General features: G+C 41.8%; 1 protein-coding gene across 1 annotated transcript in view; it reads left to right on the top strand.

Annotated features, from left to right (window-relative positions):
• The window catches only part of LOC119739159 (zinc finger homeobox protein 3-like), a gene marked incomplete at its 5' end in the record, with an annotated part of 82,755 nt that overhangs the window by 13,737 nt on the left and 43,434 nt on the right, over positions 1-25,584 (top strand). Inside the window, 1 exon segment of the mRNA XM_038213990.1 lies at positions 16,681-16,949.

The raw sequence follows: 25,584 nt of genomic DNA, 5'->3' as shown, positions 1-25,584 counted from the left end.
CCAGATGCATTAAAGCCATTGCCCGCATCCTGTCCCCTGCTCGTGCCGGGCTCATTTATTACCTCAGAAATGACTTATTTATACTTATGACCCTAATGCAATTTTCTCCCAGCTCTCTTAAAAAAAAAAAAAAAAAACCACTGTGTCGTAAGAGAAGCACCTTGGTTCCCTGAAGCTGCTGAGACTCACCCTATTCTCTCTCTTTCTGCCTCTCAGCTTTTAATAACTCGGGCTGAAAACGGGCTTATCTTCTCCCAGTCATTTGTTGCCGTGGCGATGCCCTTAAAGTCCCCTTCCTGGTGGCAGTTGATGCAAATTAATGAGAAGTGGGTAAATGAGCGGAGATCGTTGGCCGAAGCTTTTTTTTTTGCCGTGTTTTGCACGCGGCCGGACCGCATCGGCCACCACTCAGGGAAATCACAACACTCTGTACGACAGCAGCCTTCGGTCGAGCAGTCGCAGGCATCAGGTTAAGTGATTTCTTTGTGGGCAGTCTCGTCGGACCGTTGCCTTTGTAACAAGTTGGTCAGGCCTTACTCCCAGTGTGCTAACTTATCCTTCTTTTTCCCCCTTCTCAAGTTGAAAAGGCCTGCCTGCCAAAAAGGAAGAAGCTGATTGTTATTGATAAGCACTTCTGATATATCACGAGATGAAAGAAAAAAAAATGACATGTCTCAGCTAAGTATCCTCCTTGAGGAATATTTGAGGAGGATAAGCTAGATTTAAGAAAACAAAAGTATGGAAGTAATATAGACACGTAAGTAACTAAGTACATGAAATTGGAAATTGTGCTTTGGCTCATATGCCAAGCTGATCAGTTTTCTCACAACCGTACGGCAGTCAGATTTTAAGAAGTATTTTGTCACCCCTGAAGTGTATCCCCTCTGGTTCTCGTCTGGCCCACTTGCCAGTTTTGAAAATCTACAAGAAATAATTTGTTTGGCAATGAAAGAGGAAGGAAAAAAAAAAAATCTGTGACATTTGTTGCACCAGATGCTTCTACACTGCCTGAAGAATTGTACACAAAATGAAATAGAAAAACCGTAATTTGCGACTGCGCTGTGCACCGCTGCCGATGAAGAAGAAGAGAAAAAAAAAGGTGAAATTCAAACCTACAGGATAAAATCAATACGAATTTTCAAAATGTTAATGTTTCGGGGTAACCGGAGAAAGAAAAAAAAAGAAAAAAAGGCATTAGCTATTGAAATCAATACTGATTAGCGCCCCACACATTAGGGTCTCTCTTCAGAGTTTTGGAAAATTTAAAGACACCAAAAAAAAAAAGTGGAACCATCTATTAAGTGCCTACAAAAAAAAAAGCACCGAAATGGCTCATTAAAGCACTGCCGAATGGCGTACTCTAGTTGTAATTTATACAGGTTTATATTTTTGATAACATCTGGGGAAATTAAATTGCGGTCATAAATTTACTCTGAATTTAATGGGTTTCTTGCCAGCGTGCAGAGACAAAAGGTCTCTATTTTCCTCCACATTTGAAGTATCCATTATGTTCAGGCTCGGTTGGCATTTTGAGAGGCTGAGTAGCTCATACAAGTTAACTGAACATGTTACACGTAATTTTCGTCTTTTATCTCCCCCCCCCCCCCCTTTTGGTTGTTTGTTAAATTTAATTTTTTGTCCTTCAGTTTTGGTTCATTTGTTACAACGCTTAGTAAGTCAATTTCATTTGAAAGAGTATAAACATTAACAGTATTTTCAGTTCCTGAAAAGAAAATCAAACCCGAGACAATCCTTGAAGCTGTAATATTTTGGTTGAGAAAAATTGTCTGCAGCTGATGTAAGATAATCCATGACCATGGCAGAATCTCACATAGAAAAAGAAATAAAAATGTAGCGGGGAAAAAAAGTACAATCGGCCAATGTTGTCCTCGGATGAACCCAGTTTTAGCAAGACCCATTTCCACTCAACCTTTCTCGCTCTCTCTCTCTCTGTGTTTTTTTTGGGGGGGCGACTTTGTCTCATCCATAATGTATACTGACCTATCCAAATATGAATGAATACTGTCTGTCATTTGAGTCAGTTTTTAAAAAAAGTCTACCCGAATGCAATTACCATTGATTTACCCTTTCAAGAACAGGGCAAGTTACTGACCCAAATGAGGCTAGAATTGTCCCCCTTTTTTTTGTTTTTCCGGCGGAGAATTCTGGGTTGATTTTGTTTTGACAGCGTAGGTATTTCTGTGCTCCATCAGGAGTGGGGCAGTGAATGTAACAGTATCTCCTTATGGTGCCCTATATTTCCACGGGAGCGAAATCTGCACTCGGTTTTTATGACGTCAAAATTGCAGATTTGATCATACGTCTTCAAGGGGATTTTTGAATGCTTTCAAAATACAATATTTGTTTCTTTAAGCTGTTCCAAATTTGAAGCTCCCTTAAACTATTTAAACTAGTCCTCTTCATTGAAGTGCAGATCTCGAGTTTTGTAAAGGTTTTTCTAGTTTACCCAATCAATCCAGCTTCAACTGTACGATCACAATGAACAATTCCAAATTATGCTTTCTGATAAACGATTTTCTCTGTTCACTATAATATCATGGATGCGATGCCATGATAAACTGAATTGAAGAGTGGGAAAAAATCTGTTGATAAACAGAAAGTAAAGTTTATATTGAAAGTCTGTTCCCCTGTTTCCTTTGAGTTTAAGTGAGTGATCACTATTGTCCATTATGCATTCCTGTCTCCTGATAAAGCACCATTCCTGGAAACCTTGCCCTGTTCAGCCAACAGAGGGCAGACTTTACTCCAACCATCCACACTCATATCCTTGTGAATTGGGCACAACGCCAGTGACCCAACATGCAAATCCACATGTAATTCCGAACAGCACATAAAAAAAATATTTCCAACAGCTCTCCCTATTGTAACCATGGCGGCACTTGACCCGAGTTGGCAATGTTTGCCAAGTCTTTTGTCTCTTCTATCCTCTTAGCTTTTTAGATGAAAACTATTGTTATCATACACACAAGCACCGGCAGGCTTTTCTTTTTACTGGGAGTTTGTGCCACGCATGAACGGACGTCAATGTTCATGCAAGCCAGTTACTTTTGAAGTTGTGAAAGTTTTTTTTTCTCCACCCTGCATTTTGTTTGTTGTTCTTACAATGGTTCAACCTATCCGCCTTTTTGTCTTGACCCAGTTTTTTTTCTTCCCTTCATTCGCTTAGATCACTTATTCATCCAGCAAAATTTATTTTGTAAATTGTAAATGATTGTGCGTGGGCGTGCAGTTGCTGGGTTTTGCGGTGGTGTGGGGAAATTTTGAAGTTTCTGCTCGCAATGATCGAGTAGGAACTAAGGAAGTTTTAATGATCTTTCAATTGTTGGTATCATGTCCATATCCTGCCAAAATTGTGGGAAGTATTGTTTCATGGTTTAGTCTCTGTAGTCAGTGTAAATGTTCACTCTTGGCATACTTTTCAACTGTATGGCTTTTGTCATTGTTTCACATTAATGAGGCACTTCTTAATGTACATTTACACTAGTTATTCTAATTCATTGATAGATGAAGCAGCCAATTCAATTATTACTATTATTATTTTATTCACGCCATAAAGTCACACCACCCAACTGGGCATAGGGGAGTCAAAAGCAACATAGTGTACTACATGTACAAAGAAATAAAACAGTTTTATTCAAAGTCAATATCTCTTTGACTTTAATGATTTACTTCAACGTTTTTAAACATAAATGTTAGGAAATTGATCACATTTGGCCAAAGATAAAGTTGTCTGAAATGTAATATATTGTTGCACACTTGTCTGGCGGAAACAAGAAACCCAGATGGAATTTCAACAGTTTACTGTGTTCTTAAGAGTTAAAGGATCACGGAAAGAAAACACAGTCATAAAGCTATCACTAGTTGCAGCAAATTGCCTGGGACCCCACACACACCCAAACACTTTCCAGCAACCGAACTGGTTCACTTTACCTCCTAATTGTCTGATCTACAAGGAGATCCCACTGCATAACTGCAATAAATCAAGCCAAGTTAGTCCTGACAAGTAATATAAAAAATGATTCCCCAAGACACTAAGTTTCTTTCTCTCACTCTCAGAGTCCCTTCCTTCTCTTTCCTTTGCCCCTCCAAAAAAGTTTCCCAAGCTTTGCCTTGACTGACCCCCCTTCAGGCGCCCAGGCTTTAGTTTTCCTCCATTCCCCCTCCGCATTGATTAGAAGTTAATATGGGTGATTGAATACAGCTCAAGGTTTCCTATGTCCCACACCAACCCCCTAAAAAAGAAGTTGTACACCCCTGAAGGGTTAATTGCATTTGCATATGTTGATTGGGCCCAGGCAGACACACAGGGCCTGAGCTTAAAACCCTGCGCCCATTCACTCACTCAGCAAATTTTTGGGAAGCCTTTCACATGCAAACGAGGTTGGCTTTTCAGTGTTGTGTGTGCGCTGGCTGTACACCCTTTTTTTGTTTGATGACCCATAGGAAATTCTTTATGGCTTACAAGTGCCATTAATTCACCTATTTTAGTGCGGGCGGCTCAGGTAAGTAATCTGGCCCATTGTATCAGTGGTGAGCTGAATGGGGTACTGTGTGGTGTTATTTCTCCTTCTCTCTCTGTGTGGGTAAAAACTGCATGAATGCCATTACACATTATAATCCAGCAAAGGATGAAGTGAGAAAGAGTTTGAGCAGAAAAAAAATAAGGTGGGTGTAATCATGTTCAGCTTTATGATCACTGTATTCACTGATGATGATTCTAAATCACAGCTACCAGGCAATTTCTGTGGTTGGTTTGGGATAATGAGTTGTCTAGACATCTCATCAATAACATTCCCATAGTTGGGAACTGCTAGTGACTTCAACTCAGTGTGTGGACTTCCCAGATGACCATTAGGGCCTAGTACTGGTCACTTCATAGAGCAATTGGCCAGTTTCTCTTGATCCTCCCCTCAATCAGCCCATGATCAGCCTGACCCAACAATAACTACCTGTTATTACAAAGGGGGTAGCCATTAACCATTCAGAATCAGATTTCCCACATGCAGCCCCCATTTACCGCTGCTTTATTGCAGGAAGCTTAATACCCCACCAAGGACAGCTTTTGGAGATAAGGTCATTTACATATGCAGATGATATCAATTAAGGTGATTAGGCAAGGCTGCAGCACAAAAGGGTCCCGGTGACCATTGTTGCCGGCCTGGTGATTAACCACCCTTCGAGTTATCATCGCCTGATTTTGCTTTTTTTGTGTGTGTGATCAGAATGGCTCTCTTTTTTTTCTCTCGTTTGTCAGCCTTTCTTTAGTCTCGCTAACACTTGATTCCATGCAAATCGGTGCTGAATACAAGCCATGGTAAGACCTTGCCATAAGTCTTGTCTCTCTGTACTCGCCACGAGGTCCATTGGATGTAAGATTGCTGTCCACGCCTCTCTTGGACTCGACCCCCTCCTGTGTTAACGTGGACTCGTGGCATTAGTATTAATATCTGTCTCATTTTGATGGCTGTGATTTTTCAGTGATCCTCTGCTCTCGTGCGGAAATTTTTGTACCAATCAGCTTCAGCATGCCAGCCCAGTGTTTCGATCCCACCTCCCTTTTTTCAAATTTCATTTCCGTTGACCTGAAGCCGAGTGGTCCACTTACGGAGCAGCTACTACTTTGAGGTGTTTAATGCAAGACAAACAGCCAGCACTTCCTTTTGGGTAGTGGCCGCGCATCTCAAGCCCTGCCCCTTCTTTTGTGTGGCGTCTTCTCAAAGGTGCGTGGAAGGGCAAGAATTTTTTTTTGAGATGAAATCAATATTACGCTGAGGCTGAAACAGCAGGGCCAAGGTAGGCATGCCATCACACAAGGTCATAAATGGGGGGTGTCTTTCTTTTTCTTTTTTTTCTTTCTTGGTATGATTATCAACACCCCGAACTGCATTAGGGAATGTAAATAATGCATAGGATTTCCAGTGGTAATTTAAACAGGCCTGGATGTGGGCATGGTGATAATTGCTTGGTCTGGCATTCACTTGTGTTTATTCAAATGTGAAACAAGATTTGAGTGTAAGCAATCCCGCCCAGGCTTTAATTGTTGATGCTCTTGTGCATACTAAGCATTTGCCATGCCGTGCCGTGGCCTGAGCCTGTGTTGCAACACTCAGCCAGCCAGTCAGTGAGTGAATATGAAGTGAGGTAGGTGCTCGGCGCGGTATTGTCCCCCGTTGGTCAGTCTGGGGAGAAAAAAAAGCTAGTTCACCGGTTAATGAGGCCAACTGCCGTCTGGTGTATCAGTGTGTGGGGGTGCCTATTTGCGGGAGAGTGTGTCGCACGGGAGGTGTATACAGCCCAGAAAGGTAAGAACCATGACCTTTTACTATAAACCTTCAATGGCTCGTGTTGTGTGCATACATGTGTGTACATGTACATTCTGTAAACTCGCCGCGGCATGTGAATTGTGTATCCCATCACCAGGGTATCACAAGTACAAGGTTTCCCCTTATCATTATCTGCACGGCGAAGCGCCGTGGCATTTCCTAACCAGTTCAAAAACCAGTGGCACAACCACACAGGCAGTACATCTTTTCCACCTCGTGTTTTTCGAAGGGCAAGCCCAGGCGATGCATCAACTTGCATTGCCGGCAATCTGTGCCAATATTAGCATGACCCAGTCTGTGTGATTTCCCACCGCTTGAGCGAAAGGCAGGCGGGCATCTCACGTAGCGGAGGCCGTACGTGGATGATGCTGGGTGCAGGGAACCGAGCAACATTGCTGGTACCACAACTCATACACGCATGTATAAACTGGACCATACCGTGCCGAGTGTCATAAACAGAAAAAACTGCGTTACCGATTGTTGTTTGGACTGTAGTGGTTTGTCATCAGTCAGTCTAGTAATATTAACGCTATCAGTCAGTCAAGAATGATATGGTTTCTATTTGCTTTTTTTGTGTGTGTGTGAGTGATCATGGATCATCTGCTCTCATGTGCCATGTATGGCTGAATTGGTTTCTTTCAGTTTAGTTAATGTCTAAACCGTACTTGAAAATAAATTGGATATTTTCTTGTGGAAAAATGGCCTACCGGTACATGCATGTATTCTCCAAGGACAGATTTCGTGACTGAGTGTTGTGTTAACTTTTTCCCACATTAAAATTTTTAAAGGCTTCTGGCCGTGTTTTGGCTTCCTCTATTCTATAAAAAGATGGACACGTTTTTTTTGAAAGTGTTGTGTAAGGTTGTAAAGATAGACTTAATAATATACAGGGTATATTTTCCTTCTAATGACATTTGAAAATTATAAGTAAAACATCTGAAAATTAAAAAGCTGAATTTTTCACTTGTTTAATTTTCCTGTGGGAAATTAAAGCTGTACCACACATAATTTTCTGATCATGCCTTTATTGAATGGAATAAAAGAACAAGATAATCCCTATCAAAGACATGGGTTTTTTTGTCCATACAATAAGTCCCGTGGGTCAATTCTAATTTTATTATTATTATTGTTTTTTGTTAAAATAAAGATGGAAACTCACGTAGGCATTGTGTAGTTGGCTATTCATCTTTGCAATTTGTCCTTTTTTGTTCTTTATATTTGTGTAATTAGTTTCTCATCCTCATAAAAGACCGTGACTAGTTCAGTAGCTTTTTATGACACTGCTGCAAGCCCCACTCCGTAGCTTGAATTAATGTTGTTAATTACTTGTAGTTTAGATTAAAAAAAACCTTTCCTTGGTTACAACAACCCCTGTAGTTTCTATGCTGGGGGGGGGGGGGAGGCAGCGTCGGAGAGTTTTTGTGTCTGTGTTCAGGTTTTAGTTTCCATACAAATAAATGAATAATGAGTGTAGTTTGTCTGGCAAGTTATCAATTACTGGAGAGTAAATTGCCTTTTTGTCTTTTTTTTGGGGGGGGGGGTGTCTCAGAATGATTGTTCTTCCATAGTCATTTGATCATGAAGCAATCTGCTTGCGGATACAGAAGTCCAATTCTTCAATATGGGAAATGGGGCAACTTGTTTTTTGTTTCTTTTTAATGACCCCAGGAAGATGTGCCACAATTGTCTGGACTCTTTCTAACTGCTCCCAGACAGGGCGCCCACCCAGGGAGAGGCATTGTGTGCCTGACCTGGGATCTAAAGGTCAGAGGTCACTAGATTAATAACAAAACAAAAACCAATTGCTGTCAAGGGTGGCAGACACTTGGACAAAACTGAGTCAACTTGTGTTGGGTGGGGCAGAAGGGGCAGCTCTGAGTGTGGTCTCATAATTGCATCCAATGATGACATTGATAATTATTAAGGCACATTATGATCGAAGACTGCCACATTCAGACATCGCGACACTTGGGCAAAATCTTGGAAACGGTGTGGTTTGATTTCCCTTACACTCAGTCCAAGGGGAGAGAAAGGAAAAGCAGAGAGAAGAAATCATCCGTGTCCTCTGGAGGGCACTTGTTTATTCTTAGCATGTTGTCTTACCTCACCTCCTGCCTCATAATTTATTTGCTTTTTCAGGAGCAAATTATTCAATATGGCAGCTCCCCTGCTGGGCTCACTCTCTGGCTTGCCGTGTCCTTGCACACATCTGCCGTAATTGCATTAAAAACCCTAATACATTTAGGAGGGGATGGTTTGGTGGGGGCCTTGATTACGAGAAAGAATAGGGCATCTAGATTGATTCATTAGTGCGACAAGCAATTATACTGAGGAAAGGCCGCGCTTCTATTGATTTTCGCATCAATCTGTGGTTCCGTGCAGGTTCTTATACAGTGGAGGGGATCGGCGTCGCAAATGTCATTTAGGTGACCAGCCTTTTTTCTTTCTTCATTTTTTGTTTCTCCCCTTCCAACTACCTTAATTCCATCTGCCTTGTACACGGATGCACACAGGCTTGGCAGTATGGGATTGCTTGGAAGAATGATGTCACACACAGCCGATATGCAGTCCATGGCCGAGGGTTGAGATGTGTTTAATGACTACTGAGCGTAATCGGACCAGGTCGTCTGTATGGTCCATGCTGGCCATTCAAATCAATAAATACGACAGCCTCTCCCCCCCCCCCCCCCCAAACACACCAATTCACTGATGTAAAAGATGGAACAGGATTTTAGAATTTTGGATTTTTAAACGGCCTTGTACTTGCATGTTTACATCAAACAAATCTAAATTTGAGCTTTAAAAGTCATGTTCTGAAAATTGGAAAGAATGAAGTTGAGAGATAAAAAAAACCCTTGAATTTAAGGTGTCCCCCCCCCCCCCAAAAAAAAGGAAATCAAAATTTACATGTATATTGTACTTCCAAAATGGCGCGATGGCCAACAAATCATTTTTCCATTTACAGTCACTGAGGCATGGCAGCCCATATTCTTATATTCATGCAGGAATATTATATTTATTTATTATTGTTTTTTTTTTCAGAGGAGATAAATGTTCATGCTCTTGCAGGCACACGTCCCAGTAGCTAATTATCCATAGAAGGTGTCCTGTCGTTATGTATGTCTGCTGCATTGGTATGGAAATACCACAGGCTGTGGCGGTTAATTTTTAATGAACATCTGTTCGTTATATTTATTAGTAATTAGAGGCTTTTTGCCATCCTGTTGTTTATTTTTCCGATCCGTCTGAATATGGCTCTAGAGTGTTCCTAGAGTTTGGTTAATAATCGCCATTTTTTACTGATACATCATCCGAAACATGAACCCTGCGCCGTGAATAATTATGTTCTCCATTATTGTCACGAATGTTTACGGCGTTAGATCTTCACGTAAGGTACGGCATTAGGTCTTCATTTTATGATCAAGGTATTTTTTTCGTACCCAGTTCTTCCTCGTGTTGCCATTTAATCAGGTGATTCATCTTGAGGGCGTCTCTGCTGCACCTCGCAGAAAAGGTTCAATAAGTTGAGTAAAAAAAAAGGTACCGCTACTCCAAAAGTGCCTCCTATGAACACAACTTAAAGTTTCAGTGCTGTATTTGTTCCCCGCACTGCAGATTACAGGACCCTTTATATAAACTTTGACATAGTTTGGGCTGAAAAGCCATTATTAGGCATGGTATTTACAGCATTCCCCAGTCTTTGCTGATGCAATCTTCAAAACAGTAACAGTGTAAATAATGTGGATTGGAAAATCAGAAAAGGACTTTGGAATAAGTGTCCATATTGCATTGATTCTTCCCCCCCCCCCCCTAAAAAAAGGGGGAAAATCACAGGTGATATTTGCATCCAAGCAAGTGTGGCGCTACAATCCTCTTTTCGCAAGTTGATGCATCAAAGGGCTTAGTGTGGTCAGTCGGGCGTAGCCAGACAGTTGGACCCAGATTAGGGTAGAAACTCAGCAGCCAATCATTGGCCTTGAACATGTTTGGCTACATCTATTACCTTGTCAAATATTTATTCATTAAAAGTCAGGCCTTTATCAGTCCACAGTGAATTCGATGCTCCAGTATAACTTTGATTTCTTTGGGACATAAAACCTTAGCTTTGAAAGACAGACATTCAAAATGTGGTTTTTTTTAATCAGTTTTTGTGTGTGTTGCAGTTTCTCTTTGTTCATTGAAATCTGCATGTCTGCTACTCTGTACCAGCCAAATTTCATGCTGCAGCCTTTCCTCAATATGTGGTCATGATGAAACTTGAATCTTAAAGGTCTTTATTTTCTTGATCTGATTTTGGTTCTTGCTGTGCTCAAATTGATCTCACTACTTGATAACAGGGGGAAAATGTTGCAACCTGACACCACTTCAGCGGTTGTGTACAAAATCTGTGGAGAGTCAAGAATTTTTTTTTAAAGTATTTCCTAACAAATTGGAAATGTTTTTCAGTCCCAGATTCATGTCTTATCATCATTTTTGCAATGACTGACCTTCATGGAGATGATATATGAAGAAAAAATTGGCGTCAGGTTGCAACTTTTCCGATAACAGGTTTACACAAGGAGGCAACTCTTTCAAACAAAAGAAATGACTTCTAAAAATAAATCATTTCAGATTTTTGTTTCTAGGATTCAATGCCATACTTAATGCCATCTGGTTACACTAAAAACATTTTTTCAGATTCAGAATTTCCACGGAGAAAGTGATTTTCATTTTACATTTAAAAAAAAAAAATCTTAATCTTTGTTTTGGAAGCTGCAAAGATTGTTTTTCTGTGACTTTATTTCATTGCCGTCAATACGGTTGAAGCATGAACCGCTGTGAGGACAAATAAAAAAATACACCCGGCGTGGACTTGAATGCGGAACCATCAATTTGGTCACGTAATCATGGCCAAATTTGTTTTTCTCTTTGGATATTAAAAAACCCGAGTTGCTCCGGTAATTCAATGCTGTGGCATTACGTGCCTTGTGTGATTAGGCACCCGATGAGCGGAGACCTTGGCAATCACGTCGTAAAAAAAAAAAAAATTGCAATCTAATAAAAAAACCAACAATTGACTCTTTGCCCGTCCTAAAATCAGTCATGTTTCCCCCCCCCCCCCCCCCCCACTTTATGAGGAAATTACACCATTGGAAACAGGCTGAATTGTTAGGTGGGGGGAAAAAAGGGGGGAGGCTCGGTGTGTGAATCTGCATGTAAATGGCCAATAATCGGGGATGTACTCCGGCGCTTTTGTTATTTGGCTGAGGCCGAACACAGGATCTGGGCAAAATTATTTCATTTGCCGTTAGAGCACACAAGAGCTGATATACCTCGCTCCCGTTACTCTCACTGATTGGAGACTGATGAATTCGGTGTTGGTTTTCCTCGAAATTGAAAAAGAAAAGAAAAAAGATTGTTTGCACTGATGATTTCCGACAAGTAGAATTTGGTGTAAATTTGTTATTGCAAACGCCCCAGTGATTGTGCCAGCGCAGCAATGCAGGCAAGGTGGCATTTCGTCATTTGATAATCGGTATCATTTAAGACAATGGCATTTCATTGGCTTTCAGTGAGTGCAGATTTATCATTTTCTCCTCCATGAGAAAAAGCTCCCATCAGTAAAACAAGTTTTGTATTGGCAGCACTGCTGTTAATTTTGATGTTAAACAAGTTGCAAAATTGTGTACAAAATGTATAAAACAGTGATTACCAATAGTGCATTTTGATTATTTCCACACTAAAATTTGAGGGGAAAAACCATAAAATCTTCTTTTTGGGGGGCAAATCAGACTTTTTAATCTTAATCTGATGCTTTATTTAGGCTTACAACGTTTCCTCAGATCAGCTAACTTCCCCGTTTTTCACTTCACACTTATGCCATTAAACATCGAAAAACACTGTACAAAGTCTTGCAAACATTGTAGTTTCCTCTTTTTTGTTACTTCCAAGTTGCATGCCTGGATATTTGGTGTTTTCAGTCCATGGAATCAAGAAACAAGATTCACCAGGATTAAAGCACTTTGAAAGTTGGTTTCCAAAGAGGATTATTAACAGCTTCGTAGATCTCTTCAAAACTCTCCTCGGCACTTAAAGTTCTAATGATTCAACCCCAGCTTGTCCTTTTATTTGGGGGGGGGGGGGGGTGGATTTTTAGTGCTCCTCTACTTGGTCTTGTTTTCTTCTTCTCTCTGGATCGGAGCAAACTGTCATGAGGATGATGGGCGTCCTGACTTCCTCCCATCACGTCAGGATGGAGGAACACCCTGATCTCTTAATCAATATCACAATTGAAACTGTACACCGAACGGTAGCACCTGCTAGCCGGGCCGCTTCCTGAGAGACGCACTTCACCCGCCGCACTCCAAACCCCGATTTTTCTTCTTCTTCACTCGCCGTTTGTCAGTTGAGCCGTTCCTTTAGCTCTGTCTGGCCGTGCATGTCCGCATGCATCACGGCATCTTCCGTTGCCTCATTGGCTGCTCATTTTTTTTGGTGTTCCCCATCCCTGTCCATTAGTTTTTCTCCCCCCTTTTTTCTTTTTGTGTTGTGTAAGCCGGCCAGTGAGCGTGTGCCCGCCATATAAACCTGTTTGTGGTCCCAGATTGATTATAATGCATGCAAGGCCCCACTTCGGAGGAAGGGAGTCCCTCCAAAATGCACTTGGCATCAATTTGGGCACAAATTGTACATTTACATGTAACATCCGAAGTGCCGCATGGTCATACATGAATTCCAGCGCGTCGCGGAGTTGGCGGTTTCTTCGGATTGATTGGCGCGAGCGGTGCTGCATTCGTTAAGGCTAATCTGGTGTATCTTGCATCAGCTCTCAATTGCACGTCGCATTTGCCAGGGGTTTTTAAGCCCCTGTTTTAACGGTCGTCTGATTTTTTTTTTTTCAACCGTCGTGGAATCATCAAAATGGATTATTGTTGTCTTGTCGCGGTGGATGTTTTTCCTTTCCGCAGGTCCACGCAGCCAAAGTGTTTTCTTAGGACCAAGTTATTACCGTGCAGTGATTTATTCATGGCCACTGTACAGTCCTGCCATGCATTCTTGACTTGAATCCATACATTTTCAGGTTGAAATAACAGTTTTCAACCAGTTAATCATATTCAGCGGTGTTGGGTTACATTGGACAGAGCTACCTGGCAGCTAAGGCAAAACTCTTCTGTCCTGCCAGCAATAATGGGGTCACAATCAAAGTTTTTTTCTCCTTCTTCGCCTGTCCCTGTAACATGAGGGATCACGAGTCTTGTCACTTTGTGATTCTTGTTTAATGAATCCCGGTTGTAGCTCTGAGGTACAAGTAGGCGTAATGGGTCTCCGCTAGAACCAGATTTGATGTTTTGCATGATCCGAGGCTCAGCTCGCCTCGCTCGCAACCATTACACCGCTGCGCGTCAATGCCGTCAACTTGTACCTGTTACGTCCTTAACGCTGGACAAGCGTAGCCTGGGGGATGCTACCGCTCGGCCCGATCCTGTGTCTCAACATTAAGGCCCATCCGTTGCATTATAGATAATAACTGATCAGATTCGGATCTGAATTCTCAAGTGTTCCTGGCTCATGACAGTGTGGGAGGCGATCCAGAGACATAATGGAGTTGATCTTTTTTCCCTCTTCTTTTTTTCTTTTGAATGACGTGAATCACAGCAACTGTGATTGCTTTAATGAACTTTATGGCCTGGAGAGCTCTGGCTTCTCTTAGCTTGATCTGTATTTCTTTTTTTCCTCGGCTTGATGGCCAAGCGAGCAAAGTATAAGCGGGAGTACTGGTTTAGCCAAACTGATTGTCTGGCGACTTTGACTTTTTTTTGCTCCTCATCACCGAGTGAATCTGCCCTGCCTCAAGCCCTGCAGGCATTGTCCAAGATGAAATAAATTTCCTTTAGATTCTTGTGTCATACTCTTCCCTTTTCCTTTGCTGTTCATTTGCCCTGGGTGGGCCCGGAGCAGCGTGTCATTCCTGGCGCTGTTATTGTGTGCGTTTAAGACCTTCCAGCCATTTTCATCAGCCAAAAGTGTGTTTGTGTATTCCACCTAAGCAGCGAGGTTTTTTGGGGAGGGATTTTGTGTAGCCACCCGGACTACGAGATACCCAGAAGGAGGGATCTTGTCCGCTGATGAAACAAATTTTGAAAATAAGGACACTTCTTACTCCTTACTCTTTTTTTTTTCCTCCATCGTTCTCTTCTCCTGTAAATCATGAGTAACAAGTTTACTGCTGGTCACAAAAGGTCAGACTATTTGTAGTATTTTTAAACCTGAAATGGTCTTTTTTTTTTAGCAACGTGTTCCAGGGTGAAACAAGTTGTTTACCGATCGCCCGCTTTGTAAATGAAGTTAATTTTGCTTGTTCATACCTGGATTCTAATTGAACACAGTTGGCGGGGTTCCCGCGGGACCGTCCCAGAGAGCCCCACCCAATTAAAAAGGGGAAGTTGTAGCGCTGGGGTAGGGTCTCACAGGAAAGCGGCATGGGGTCGGCTGGGCTCTGATTATATGCGTCAGGTAGGACACCTGTCTTACGAGATTTGCCCTGAGAGTATGCAGCGCCTGAGATAGCGGGTCGTAAAAAGCATTGATGTTCATTACCGCATTTTGGCTGGTCATACATAACGTCGGCGCAATGCAGACAAAAGACACTGGTGCATAAATGGTTAACAAGGAAGGGAGGGGATATAGTCAACCCAGGTTTGGACTTGGTCAACTGGCTTTGACCAACATTGTCTCCGTGCCGTAATGCGGTGACTGGGACCCGTGATTTCGCCCAGGCCGTCAGACTCGACCACAAGTGATGACCTGATAGCAGCCGAATCTAGGTCAGGGGTCAGTGTCCTTCCCAGTGACTGGGGGCTGATTGCAAAAATCTGCCAGAAAATTGACGGCACATATATGTATTTCTCTACACTGGCTTGCGAGTCACAGTTCTGGCTTGTATAAATCGAAGCAAGATAGTCTTGTCACATTTAACACTCTGACAATGCTGTTTGAGTGTTCATGAAAGATGTCCTACATGTACATCTCACCTGAAAAGCTATGCAGTTTTCAGATTATTTTCCTCAAAAATTTCTGGAGTTACCATTTGTGGGTTTAAAACATGTTTTGCTACAATTGATGATTCGTGAATAATTAAACAGATGGGCAGATATTGCGCATTTCAGCAGTTGCTCATATAAGTCTGAATCTTGAATTAGTCATAGACTTTTTATCCTAGCTGATGGCTTTTTTCTTAATCGCCAATTGTAATGTATAGTACTTGACATCTCAGTGTAGGCTTTAAGCTATGACTCAGAAGAAGAAAAAGATATTGCTCTTAAGATTTTTTTTTTTCTTCGCCAGTTCTGTTTACCTCGAAAGAGTGCGTATCTCAATTAAGATGAAACTAGCTGAACTGTGCCGGAATGAAACGGTAGACCTTGAGATGTCTGTCCATGCGTATGTTCATTGCCAGCTTTTCATCCTTAATTTTTACGTGGGTCCGCATCGCAGTCACAGCTCACATCTAGTTTACTGCTAATAAGACGAACTAGACAACTTGCCAATAGCTGGTTCTTTGAAATTAAAAGTGCACAATGAAACTGTCTATTGACTTTCCAGCATTATGTTCTTGTCATCTTTTCTGAGTTGGCACTTTTGAGTCTTTATCATCGGTACTCGGCATATTCAGCCTTTTGTCAATTCCCCCCCCCCCCCCCCCCATTTTTTTTTTATGAACATTGATAATAGAAAATGGCATTGACATATGAAAATGGACATGAAAGATTGGTCGACATTATTGCCTGATTGCTTGTGTGGTTTTTTTCCCCTCCTTTTTTTTTGTGTTTGGTTTTGTTTTGAGTTGTCTGCTGTATTTGTGTCAAATATAACAGACACAGGTAAAAGTTATTAAAGAAACATGTTCTAGAACAAATCTCTCCATACATGCAGTTGAAGTGACTGTAAGTTTAGCTGCAGCAAATCGTACTCTTTTTTGGCTCCTTCCAAGACCTTTCCTTCGGGACTCTAAATAACTTCTTGTAATTTATTTTCCACTTTCTCCTTTTCCTCCTCATCTTATGACGTTAATTACCAGAGTAACCTCATTGGGCCTGCAACTCCTCCACCCAAGAAAAAAAGCAAATTGCTAATGACAGGTCGACTTAATCCGTTGGTGGGAAAGTACATACAGGGTACCCCAATGAGGCCGACTGAATGCCTTCAGGATTGAAAGACAGTCAAGGGACAAAAGCCTATGGTGTTTTATAGCGGGGCTTAACTTTCTCCCATTCTGCCATTCTCCCCCCTTCCCCCTCAGTATAATCCTCCTCTGTTTTCAGTAGGGCTAATCCGTCTTTGTCTTTGTTCTGGACAGAAATTCCAGCAGAGGGGAGCCGGGCCTTTGGCAAAGTGTGCTCAGGGATTAAAGAAGGAGGGAAACATTCTGATGCATGAGGAGATTGCCGAGTCATTTAGGAAGAGAAGAGTGGAAGAACGAGAGGGAGACAGGGGGTGAAGTGGTTCAGCACCCTGGTCCCTTCCTGGTGGGGCGTGGGCGCTCAACTCCAAGGATTAATTTTGTTACTCGGCCAAGGCAACCGTGTCAGCTGTGCAAGCCAACGGAGATGAAATAGACCGTGACAGGTATGTGTGCCTTTTGGAAGACAGAAAGAAAGAAAAACCTGTTGGTGCGGAAATCTCAAAAGCAGTGACCATTAAATGTTGTAGACACGTTTCTTTATAATCTGTGCTTTCAAGTTAGACCTTCTTTTGAGTTGAGAATTTGCACAACAATGAGGGGTTGTTTCGTATTGCATGGAATATCTTTAATGCAAAGACTTTATTCTTGAAACGCGAAGTCGTTTGAACTGGACTTGCTGTGAAGACACATGATTTGACTGGGGAAATGTGACACTATCTAGCTGTTCTATAGCTTCTCTCAGTTTTTCTGACGAGGGTCTGTTCACTCAATCTGGCAACAGATTGTCAAAAATGATACTCAAAAGCAGGGCCTGATCCTTAAGAAAGTAACTGCATCCAGTCAGCCACATTGCCAGTGACTCTTTAACCATGCTTCCAAACAAGAAAAAGCCAGGCCTCATCACTTGCAATCATAATTTACTCCCAACTGCTTTTAATTCCCTTCCCTGGCATGACTCCAGAAAGCTTCCCCAACTTCACATAATTATATTTATATGCATATCCATCGCCCTTGACCCTATTCCCATTTTCAAAGAGATAAACACATTCCAGTCCCCGTGGTCCCCTGCAAGACAAACTCTGAGCACCGCCGCCGCTGCTCTAAAATAATGATGGTGTGCATGTGTCGTGAGTGTGTGTGTGTGTGTGTGTCAGCCGAGCAGCCTTAGGTTTTCCCCGGGACCGTGCTATTCCATTGTTTCCTTCCACAAGTAAACTCAACCAATTATGCCCCGCTTCACTGCGGTAATTGTCTTCCCAACCAACCACCAGCCGGCAATCACGGTACACCACAACCTTGTCTTTGAACTTTTTTCCTTTTTTTTTCTTTTCTTCATAATATCTGTCCGGCGTCTATACACATTTTTTTTTTCTTTTTTTTCTTTTGGCATACCAGCCGGGGTGCTGAATAGCCAGTTTCCAGCTCATTAAACCGACCCATTCTAACAGCTGGTGACTCTGAATCCCATGGACCCTAAAAAGTCACAGGGCCCTCTCTGTCTCTTGGCTCATTCTGTACTGTTTCTCGGGGACAACTTGTGTCTGTACACTGCTGCAGGAATTAACAACAACCAAAAACGGCACTGCTTGGGCACTGCGTGAAGTAGACCAAATGAGTAAGTGAAGTCCCAGTCTATTGGGTCAGTTTGTAAATTCTCAGTTGGGCAGTCAGCTTAACAGATTACAGTCTGTGATGCAGTGATTGGTGGAGTGTTGAGTGTTTCACCAGATTAAGTTATTCTTGTCCACCATTGTGCTGTGAGTCCGGGTATCGTGGGCACACAAAACACCACCAGGCATGCATGCACACATATACAAGGTCAAGTCTCTGTTTTTTCTGACATATTTGTTTCATTGTCCCATGTTAGTTTTTCCCCCCACCGATGGTGTCTTTGTTACGGTACGACACCATTGTCTTTCTGCCAAAGGGGGAGAGGGGGTTCCAGTGAGTGTCAGCCATGCGTACCCGCGCAGCGTAATAGATGCTTTATACTCGACCAATCACTGTTCACAACTCACTGAGTACAACTTCAACAAATGAAAAATTCTTGTTAATCAAACCTGATACTACTCCTTTTTTTAAATTTATTTGTACCTGGAACATGGTCCTGTAAACGTGTTTGTTCTGGGCTTTTGAAGTTCCCTTGTGCAATTGATCACTGTCGAAACCTACATGTACAAAGGAAACTTTGCAAACCGGGGTTTCTATGTATAGGTTAAAGTGCATAATTTATGGAATGTCTGTTTTATCAAGGGAAAGAACTCCTTTTTTTTTTTTTTTTTTTTTTTTTGCTGTCAGTACAAAAAAAGTGCCTTGAGCTTTGTCTCTTTTTTGGTGTCGTTTTGAATCAGGTGATTTTATTTTTTTGTCCGAGAATTTTTTTTTTTTTTCATTGGCTATGTGAAAAGATGTATTCCTTTTGTGGAGGAAGTTAACAGTGAAATCAAATCAACATGCAAAGGCCGAGGAATTCAGTGAGATATATTTAATAACATGAGTGGAGCTGTTGTGTAGTTTGCATGCATTTACTTGAAGGAAGGAAGCATTTCAACTGCAGAATGTAACTGCGGAGAAGAATGGCCACAAAAAATAGTTCCATCTTCTTCTTTTTTGGGGGGGGGGGGGTTGGGTTGGTGATGTAAATTAAGTTTCTCTGTCTCTGGACTTACTCTCTAATTTCTGTGATCGCATCGACATCCAGTGAAGGGGATAACCGAGTCACATAATTGTCAAGCCAGTTGCTAAATCCAATATTTCTTCCATGTACGTGTATGAGGGCTCATCATATCATGGGATGAATCAATCAATTTTACTTTAGGGCTATTTTCAGTGCCATTGGAAACTTGGCATTTTTCGTTTCTTTTACACTAACCCCCAAGAGCGAGTGAAAATCATTTTAAATTGGAGGATTGAGGACTGTTAGGGTCGTGTTTGGCAAATTGGTGGAATAGGTTAGAAAGATTTGTGATATGCTACTTTTAAAGTAACAGAAATTACTGTTTTTAAATCAGGGTGTGGCACTAGTAAACAAAGCACTGCACCGGCTTGCAGCATGGAGCTAGAAACACAGGAACTGAACTCTTCATCATAAAAAGAATGATGATGAGGACCTCTTAACAAGTTAATTGTTGAAATGCCATCCACTTCCAGACACAGGAACTGGGCTGTGAATCAGCAAGGGTGACATGCCCATCCCGTGGGGAGTGGGGAAAATGGGGGGAGGGGGTTAGGAACGAATCAACAACCAGACACAATGTCTTTCTCTTTTCTTTCTCTCACCCATGCTCTACTTTTCTTGTGTTCTCCCCCCCCCCCCTTCCCTCCCATTCCCAGTCACTGCAGTCAATGGACTGACCCCCAGGTGTCCAGACTTGAGAGTGACCAGACCAAAGTGCATTGCCCTGGTCTTAGGGCAGTCTTGTGGTCAAGCAGTGTGTGTGTGTGAATTGAAAAGGGGGACAGGGGAGGGAGCACATTGCCAGACCCCGGGGACCTTTTGAGATCGGGGATGCCACCTGGGATTAGGCAACTTGTCTGTTTGGGTTGGATCTTCAGGGATGCTTGTACTAGCTGGCATGATCCATGATTAACAACTCCCTCGGCCAAAAACAGGGAAAGTTTTGTTTCTGGTGAAAACAAATATGTAAATTGCTGTTTAATTTTAGAACTTGGTGAAGGAGAATATGTGCATTTTTATTTCAGGTTTTTTTTTTCTGAAAAGAATGGGGAAAAGTGGGAGTAGTTGTAATTCAAACGTGCTATCATCAAGGTGTGGCACCTCGGATTCACTGCTGCATCTTCTGTTAAGGTGCCAGACCGGTTTTGCATTTGTATCCGGAAACGAAGAAAAAAACAGGAACGGACAGCTCATCAGAGCCGCAATTGTTGAGAACATTTTCCTGTTAAGAACCGTCATCCACTCTGAAAAGGTTAATCTTAATCCATGTTTCGCCAACACACAACTGTGTGTGTGTGTCTCGAACTAGTGCATTTAAATGCCAGTGACATTTTTATTCTTCAAGGAACTCATGAACCTTTGAACTCAATTTTTTTTTTTTTTAATTGGTGAATCACCCCCCTGTAAGGCTCTCAACACTTCATATTGTTTTCACATGCATATTGATTCTGTCCAGGCTCTTATGTGGGGCCCAGCCACGGTAACGCTCTGATTCTGTCAAAGATTATGCATGACGATTTGTATCTGCTTCCCCGGTAGCCTGCGAGTGTGAATTGTTGAGGAGAGTCTGACTAATGATGGTTACCATACTTGTTGGGTACACCTTGCGGTTCTTTCAAAAAAATCAAATCAAATCAAAAATTGATCCGGAACAGACATGCAACTTGTCCTCTGATATTCTGTGCCATAAAAAAAATGGAAAAAAAACACTGTTAAATGTGTTCTAGAGCAGAGCAATTTCCTCTCTTTTTTTTGTTGGTTACCTCCCTGTTGCATTGCTGTGAAAAGTTTCAGGTGTTTTTATCGAACAGGTTCAGTGTGAATGATTACGAAAGAGGATGCAGTATGACTGATCCGAAAACATATTTTGTGGTCAGATTCGAAGAGCCTAAAGATAGTCAATTTGATACAGAGTGATGCACTGGCTGATACAGTTGTCACAGTGATTTCACTAACGGTCCTTTCTTGCCAAGTGCAAGCTCGATAAGAGCAATCTTGGCAAGCTTTTTGGAAGAGACGACCAAGGATTCCTAAACCCCACCACAAAATGCATCCCAAGAATGGCACTTTGAAAACTACTTGCATCGCGAAGAATTTGTAAATCGCCTGCTAATGTGATTTTTGTGGGTTTTTTTTTAATGTTACCTGCATTAGTTCACTCAGGTACAAGTTATAAATCCATGTTTACGTATTGACCCAAATACCAGGGCCCAACTGTAATTAAATGAGGTGATGAAAGATTGATGAAAAGACCAGAGACTGAAGGAACCCCTCCCCCCCCCCCAAGAAAAAGACATAAAAACTGAATAAAGAAAAAAAGTTTTTTAATGAGTTTATTGCACTTGATACAGACCACCCAGTGCTGGGGAAAATTGGACCAGTTCATCTTACAGGCTGCCAGCTAATAAACAACATGGCAAGGTTATTCCACTCAGTCAGGGGAAAACTTTCCCATGAGGTTCATCCAAATAAAGACAAACTGTGGAGATTAGAACGGGTCATAGGTCAACACTGGCCCTACCTGTTTGGATATTAACTCGGGATTAACCGCAAGAATTTTTTTGTTGGGGGGACCTTAGTGTAAAATGAAAAGGATTCATGCAATGGATTAACAGTAAACCAACAATAATACGTAAAGGGGACAATCTTTTGTAGACCTGCGAGCTGCTTGAATGAGAAGAGCGTACATGTTCAAAATCTATTTGAAGAAAGAGTCACAGTATGTGGCATATGTAAATGTGACCAGTCATCACAAACTGAGCATGAAGTTGGAAAATTGCCATTTCGCAGTACAGTGGGACAAAATAAACCCAAATTATGAAGGGGTGGTCGAGTTTGTTTACAGGTGAACTTCAAATAAGTCAGGTTCTATAAGTTCGGTCTTACGTTCAGTTACCTCTTTTCTTTGTTCGTTGTTAACTCAACAAAAAAAAACCACGAAAATTTCAAGTACAAATTGTGCATTTTCTGCATGTTTGGTTCCCTCAGACAGAATGTTACTAGATAAACTTGTATCTTTCAAATCACCAAATCAAATTTGTAGATATGGCGCACATAAACATGTGATTTACTTCAGCAGCAGTAAACGACAATTTCCATAATTGTGGAATAATCAAGGTATAGATGTCTGTAATATTGGGAGCTGAAAGATGATGCTTTCTCCTAGTCACTGAAAGTCATGGTTAGTCATAATGATGGCATTTCTCTCCAATTTGGCTCTCTCCTGATGGAATCATGTCCTGTATTTGCTTTATTGACCATTTCATTCATGAAATGTGCACACTGTAATTTTGGTCTAGTTTAGTACACACTAAGGTTTTTTCCGTCGGTTTTGGTACTTGTGATTGGAAACATTGTGTACACTTGTCTTCAAATGGTGTCTGTGAAAGTAACAAACTTGGTAGAGGTCTTTCATTCTGTGGTGATTTGATGCATGTTCCATGCGGCAGTCAAAAATAGAGTTTATGAAATTTCAAAAAGAGAAGAGTGGGGACTGTTTGGTTATTTGTGGTGTGGACAGAATTTAAGAATGTTGCTCTAGGATTTGTGACCAAGATCGGCATGATGACCACTACTATCCGTTTACTTGTTTCCTTGGTTGGCACCTTTTAATCAAGAGGGGGCGCTTCTTATTGCTATCTTGTCATCTCTGTCGCTCCACTAATGAGGTTTACTCATCGCTCCGCCAGCCTACTTGCAGGGAATTTACTTAATTAAGACGGCTTCCGTATTTGGAGAAAGTAAGCCCTTCATCCTTGTATTAATCCCTTAAATGAGTTATTCATCGCAGTGTACTCATTAAGCGTCCAGATTTTTTTCCGTCTTCTCTTTTTAATCTTGATAATTAGACAAACACTCGGGCTGTTGTATAGCCCCGGTCTGTGTATTGTATTCCTGCATGGGGTGTGTGTTGTGTATGTGGGTGTGTGCGAAGATTGGCTTTTATGGTCACATGACCCAGCAGCATGAGGGTCAGAGGGAACGGCCGGCCCGTGATCACGGTGATCAGCGAGAGAGAATGCAAACAAAGAGCAAAGAAAAGTAGGTTAATGTAATCAAGTGGGTTAATGGGCCAACCTGCTAATGACATGGCAGGGTGTAGGCACACAAGAAAAGGGGGTACAGATTTTGACACCTGCACGTCATCCAGACAGGATCCATGGGTGCTGCTATGGTTACGGGGTCTTGATCAATCAGTGTCATGCCCGTGTTAATTAAGAAGAAAATATGCCGGTTGTTCTTGTCATGGAAGAAAAAAGGATTGTTGTTGGTCTGTTTGTGATTGTTGAGGAGCATAAATCCACATGTGGATATTTACAGCTCATGTGTGGTCGAGTGCAAAGTTATGTTCAGTTGAATAGAATTTTGTCTTGTTCTGGGAAAGGCTGTCTGAAATTTTCATTGACTAGTTTTGGTCTGCATTGAAATGCAGTGTCATCTATAGGCAACAAAGACCCAACATCTCTAGTTCGTTTTCTTTTCTCAGTAAGTTTCTGTCACAAGTTTTCTTCGTAGTCTCAGACTAACGGGGCTCGAGAAAAAGAAAACTGCCTGCACAGTTTTCACTGTAATGAGTTTCGATGTTTTGGCCGACCAGGATTGGAGGAAAAAAGGAAAGAAAAAGATGTTGAAGAAAGGAACCTGTAGCCAAGAGCCTAATAGAAAAGGAAAGTACAAAATTACTCTCTGTAACCCGCCTGGGGTAATTTGTACAGACCGTAACGCTAATTTCCACTTCTTTAATTTGCAATTTTCCTTCATTTTTTTTTTTACCCCGGCCTCGTCACACGGGTCGGCCGGGGTGGGTGTAAGTAGGAGACAGACCCCTATGACCTGCACTAACCCAGATACGGCCTGACAGTTTGTAGTCTCTTTCCTGTTGTTCCTTCTCGGTTGGCACAATTAGATTAAGACAGTGTCTAGGGGGGGCTTGTCGATGCGGAATACACATACATGAGAAAAACTGGCTGGCCGAGGGCCTGTCTTCGGGACAATACCGCATTGATTATAGTTTAGGCGTGGAGACTTGTCCTTCCAATGCCAGCGGCTTGCGGGCATGGTATCCTGCGAGGCGCAGACACAAAGTACATGCAAGGGGGAACAGGAATGCTGAAATTCAACTGCTATTCTTGAGCCCATAGCTTTAAGGTTGGGGAGGGGGTGTAGACACTATTTTTAACACTCCAGGTATTAAAGAAATTCAATTTATTCTGCAACGGGCCTGTTAAACATAGTTTCAGGCATTAGTTTGTTTGGTTCTAAGTCCCCAAACAAATTTTGAGGAATTTGCCAAATTGTTGTTCTTTCCTTTCCTTTTGTTGACTACGAGTCATTTTTTTGCAAGACTCAAAGATACACATTCATGTATTGTTTATATTAAAAGTAATGATTTGTTTACCTGGACTCTCAAACTTTATTACTCACAGTTAAATTCCCATTTTCTTTTTACTCAACCCTCCAGAATTTAACTCGCAATCTTCTAAAATTATCTTTTGGGAGCATACTTAAAATTGGCACAGAGGAATTTCATCTGTTGCTGTCATCATCCGACAAATTTATGTGGGACTCATGCCCCAGCTGCTGCAACGATACCTTCTGAGATCCGTTAATAAACGACACCATGGACAAAGATTTATTTGACATCGATTCTGAAAAGAGTACATATGGAAGCAATAATAAAGATTTTTAATGTCATTGGGAAAATATGCAATTTATTCCGTCTTGGTGCGGACGGTTGATGTAGCATATTAAGCCGACCGATAGGAATGGGTTTTTTTTCCCCTTCTTTTTGAGAATCTGTCAAGGGACTCTTCAAAGCTGAACATGCTGATGAGGACGGACGAGGCCCATTTGCCATCCCGGGTTTATTCCAGTGCATTTTTAAAGGCCTAATCTTCTTTTTTTCTTGGATTGCCTTTTAGCAGATTCATCTTGCTGATTAGCAAAATGTCAGGCCAGGCAGGCACTTGAGTCCCGCGCTTAATGGAAACAATTATGCAAATGCATATTTCCATATCTGCGCATCGCTGCAGCCATGCATACAGTTAGTCACTGGGCTTTTTTTTCCCCGTCTCCGTGCTCTCTTTTCATCTCTCTACAACTCTAGCTCTCGCTCTCTCTTGCTCAATCCTTCTCATCGTCGTCATTACTGGGACAGCGTCTTACGCACACTCTGAATTCCAGCGCTGCTAAGTGTGCTGACTGCAATCATATACCCGCGATTAGAACTTGATACCCTGGCCTATAAAACAGTACAAGTTGGTACTCGGGACCATCCAGCCCCTTGAGCCAGCCAGCCCATGATATTTTCCTTGTAATGCCTTGCGTAGTAGATTGTGTAGATGAGTGGAAGTTGATCAGTGCTGGGGAGAAACTATTAGTCATTCTTGTCCACATGGGGT

This window comes from Patiria miniata, unplaced genomic scaffold (genome assembly GCF_015706575.1).
Source record: "Patiria miniata isolate m_02_andy unplaced genomic scaffold, ASM1570657v1 HiC_scaffold_30, whole genome shotgun sequence".
In the NCBI taxonomy this organism is placed as follows: Eukaryota; Metazoa; Echinodermata; class Asteroidea; order Valvatida; family Asterinidae; genus Patiria; species Patiria miniata.
The sequence above is the reverse complement of the archived record's forward strand: the minus strand, read 5'-3'. Positions and strand labels throughout refer to the sequence as shown.